Source organism: Rhinatrema bivittatum, chromosome 1 (genome assembly GCF_901001135.1).
Source record: "Rhinatrema bivittatum chromosome 1, aRhiBiv1.1, whole genome shotgun sequence".
Classification (NCBI taxonomy): Eukaryota; Metazoa; Chordata; class Amphibia; order Gymnophiona; family Rhinatrematidae; genus Rhinatrema; species Rhinatrema bivittatum.
In genome coordinates, this window is record NC_042615.1 from 690,104,271 (window position 1) to 690,109,079 (window position 4,809).

The window sequence follows — 4,809 nt, forward strand, 5'->3', positions numbered from 1 at the left end:
CCCACCTTCCCAACCCCCCAAGACTCGCCGAAAGTTCCTGGTGGTTCAGCGGGGTCCCGGGAGTGATCTTCCCCTCTCGGGCCATCGGCTGCCAGTAATCAAAATGACACCGGTGGCTCTTTGCTGTTACCATTTTTTAAAATGGTACCGGCCGTCCATTGCTCCTACCATGTGACAGAGGCCGGCCAATGGCACTGATAGCCCCTGTCACATGGTAAGGGTAAAGGGCCCCCAGTGCCATTTTGATTACTGGCAGCCGACGGCCTGAGAGCGGAAGATCGCACCCGGGACCTCCGCTGGACCACCAGGAACTTTCGGTAAGTTTGGTGGGGGGGGGGGTTGGGAGGGGGGGTTGTAGTTAGTTGAATTTAAAGGGTTGGGGTGGGTTTGGAGGGGGGGGGGGGGTTTCAGGGCAGCCGAAAAACAAATTCCCGCTGTGGGCCGATGATGAAGGCCGAACCAAAAGGTTTGGCCGAATCACATCTCTAGTTTCGACCTGATGGGAAACCTGCATGTCCTCAAACAGTGTGTAACGTCTGCTGGAAGTGCACAGGATGTTGAAAGGGCAAGTGGTTATCTTGGAGCCAGGGCAGGAATATTCCAGAGCTCTGGATCATCTGTGTGTCAGAAGGCGTTATCCGCCTTTCTTGACAGACAAAGGGTATATCCCCTAGGGGTTCAGTCATTGAGCAGACTCTGCTGAGTCTGGGGCTGGCTCCAGATTGCAAGGGAAAGAGAGACTGGTTGGAGCTGAGATCCTCTCCCAGGATTACGGAAGGGAGTAGCAGGAGTAGGGGCTGGTATTTTCCTCTAAAAAATCCCCAGATGCCTGAGGAGAAGAAGCATTTTCTCAAGTCTAGATTATTGCAACGCAATTTTCTTAGGACTACCTAAATTCTCCCTAAAACCACTACAATTACTTCAAAATGCTGCTGCACGAGTACTAACCGGAAAAAAGAAGTTTGATCACATCTCCCCAACCCTAAAAAACCTTCACTGGTTACCTATTTCACAAAGAATAAAATACAAATCCTTAACCATCCTACATAACGAAATTTACAAAGACAACAATTCATCCCTGGACAACATGATTACAATTCGCAAATCTCCCCGCTCTTCAAGATCTTCTGACAAATTACAGCTATTCATTCCTCCTCTATCATCAGCAAAACTATCCTCAACTAGACATAGAGCCTTCTCTATAACTGGACCAAAAGAATGGAACTCTATCCCAAGATACCTAAGTTCCATCAAAGATTCCAAGAATTTCAAAAAAGAATTAAAAACATGGTTGTTTAGACAATCATACACAGAATGATATGATCTATATATACCAATTCCAACCTTCATCTTAAACCCCTAATACTTCTTTAATAAGTTTACGCAAAAATTAAACCTATATTGTCTCATTCTAACATGTTATACTCTGCTCTTGCCGAGATGTTATATATATATATATTCTCTCTTTGTATTGTGTTATAATTTATAATTTATAACTGTTCATTGTATGAATTTGTTACACTGTAAACCGGAATGAAGGCACTCAGCTATATTTCGGTATAAAAAAAAAAAAAAAGAATATAAATAAAAATAAAAAAAAATAAAGCAGAGGGTGGCAATGCAGCTTGGAAGTTTAAAAGCTAAAGCCTGTGCTTAACTGGGGCAAGAACTTATCTGGAGCAGGAAACCAAACTGTGCCAGAGGGAACGCGTTCTGGAACTTGGAGGATACTGATCCTGCACCAGAAGGATTTTTCATTGAGCTGAACAGGACCGTTCTTATGAGTAACTGTTTTGCTAACTGAGGAAACTAAATAGAAGACTAGGCTAGGTTGTGCAAAAGGCTGAGGAGAGAGAAGAAACAACGTGTTAACGCCCCCTTGACAGCTTGCCTCGTGGGGCATTCCCGGGTGATAAAGGTAGGAGCCCACCACCTAGGGCAGACTCCATCAGTCCTTATGTTCTTGGTGCCTCCACCCGGGGAAGACGTTGTTAGTGGGTGGGATTTCCCTCCCTTCACCCCAGGAAACAATTGGGACTGTGAAGAAGGCTAGCAGTATTTACAAATATACACAGGCTTATAATATTATATACATTTCTCCATGACTGTGTACATCGCTAAAAGATTATTAAACAGCACACTTAACTACTCATGATTAGTAGTCTCAGGCCATGCAACTACATTCATTTCTACAGGGTAGCAAGATCATTTAATATTTGGGGTTGTTGGTCCCCACAGTATAATCACCATTTAGAATAGAATAGGAAGAACCTCTTGTGTGGAAAGATGCAACTCGGCTGGTGGGCAGTGCTGGTTGGGGGGGGGGGGGGGGGGGAAGAAAGGTCCATTTGACTAAACCGCTGCAGTCTCCCTCTGTGCCACTTCTGCTCCAGTGACAGGTCTATGCCCTGTTTAAGTGAATGAACTCTTTCTCCTGGTCTGCCACTGGGGTCCCCCCGCCCTCCTGGGGTGGACCCAGATCCACCTCCTGGTCCACTACTGGGGACTTCTTCCTCTTAGGGAGACCCAGGGTCACTTCCCAATCTGCCACTATCTGTAGGTTCTTCTTTCTCAGTAGGAGAGTTTTCCCTTGCTTTGGTTCACAGCTCCACTAAACTCATGGCTTACTTACCACTAATGGGCCGATGGCATATCGGCACGCATTAAAAGGGTGCTCATGATTGAGCACCTGCTCCCTTAATGCGCACCAATCCACCTCTCCGGGGCGCCCAATGCTACATGCAAATGGGCTGCCTCAGTAAAAAGGAGGCACTAGGGGAAATTGTGCATCCCTAGAAAGTCCTCAGCAACAGGCACACAGGAGAGGTGGCTGTGAGCCACTTAGAAAAACAGACACTCAATTTTAGAGTGTCCATTTTCTTAACCTGTCCACAGCCATGGGTCAGAAAAATGGGCGCTCGTTAATTGAGCATCCGTTTCCTAACCTGACGCTGACACACTTTTTTTAAACATTTTTTTGGTGGGACATTTCTTAATATCACCACAATATTGATTCAGAGAAAGTACAGAAAAGCAATATTTTTGGGCTCCTCAAGACTTAACGCCAGCTCCAGAGCTGGCAATTTTTGAGAGTAAAAATGTGCGCCAGAGGCACACATTTTTTTGCATGAAGGGAGAATCAATAATAGCCTCATCAACATGCATTTCCATGTGATGAGTGCTATTATGTATGCATGCGATAGGACACGCCTTTTGGATGTGCTAACCCCCATTTTGCATCGAGGGATATGGACATGTGCCAGATGGTGAATTAACCATGTGCTGCAGCGAGCACACAGTATAGCATTGGCCCGTAAGTGATTCAGGCTCTCAGCAGTCTCAGCTTTCAGTGATTCCAGCTCAGCTAAACTCATGGCTAGTAATTTGCTATTACCCAGCCTACCCTTGCATGGGTTGTGGCCAAAAGGCCACGACCCAGGCAGGACTATTGCAGAATAATATGTGCAAGCCCTTCCATCCTGCCTAGTCTTTTTTTTCCTGTTGCCTGAGAACTAGGTACCTAAGGCTTCTGACTCCCTTGTTAGTCAGGGTGAAAATCTGTTTGCTTCCTAGGACTGTTTTTCAGTACATTTCTCTCACAAATCCCTTTTCTCTATCAGCTACAATGTAGGACTTTTTCAGTCAAAGTTCTGTAACTTAGGATTTTGGTATCCTTTGTTTTTAAAGTGAGGTTTCACTGCAAGTTACCAGCAGTAGTCAAGAGGGTTGTGACATGCAAATCCCCTACCTGAGTCTCTGAGTCAATGTTCATTTAAGCACCTTCACAGTAAGAGGTCTGGGCTGGTGGCTCATGTTACATAACTGCATTGTCCTTATTTGTTCTGCTGCACTTCACTTAAATGGTAACATGCTCCTTATCTTCCCTCTCCCTTGTGTGTATGGGGGGAGGGGGGGTTCAAAAGTATATAGAGACCCTGTGTCACTCTAAGAAGAAACTGCTATTTAAGGAGAGGAGCTATAAGGAAAATAATTAAAGATTTTCTGGAACTGTAATTTTGTTTAATTCCTGCATCTACCTGAACTGTCATTATGTTGGATTTGGAAGATTCGTCAGTAAACTATTTATTTTTAGAGCACAACTCGAGTCTGGAGAGTGGTATGTGTGTGGCGTGCTCTCAGCCTGGTACTGGCCCTGCAGGGTTTCCTGCCCCCAGCGACTTAATTCTCCACCTCGGGATAGTAACTCCAATGCTTCCCAAGGCTGGGAAGAGGACCCCAGGTTTATAGGGGATTACACACCTAAAACTTTCAAGTGTTTTACTGAGTAGTGACTTTATTATCAGTACTGTGATCATCACTGCTATATGCAAAACATGGGACTTGAACTTTGCAAGGCGAAGGGCCTTGAAAAGTATTTTTATGCCCACACAGGAAACCCTGGAAATTACATGTTATGGCATAATATCAGTGTTCCACTCTAAATAGAAATTTGAGATATGGACTCTGGAACTGTTATCTGGGTTCTACAATTACAGGAGTTACACATACAAAAAAGTAGGAGCTGCAACTTTATTGTCATCCTAACTGATGAGAGAGTAACATCAGCAGAAGAATGAACACATGACAAGAAGAGAGCTATGTTTTATTATTGAAACACTCCCTCACAAGAAACAGAGGTTTGGGCATGCTACCATTTAAGTGAACTGCAGCAGAGAAAAAAAAGAGAACAATGCAGCTAAGTAACTTGAGCCGCCAGCCCAGGAAATTGAAAAGATGGCCAGACCCCTTACTGTGAAGGTACTTAAATGGCCAGTGAATAGATTAGTCAGATTCAGGTTTGGAGATTTG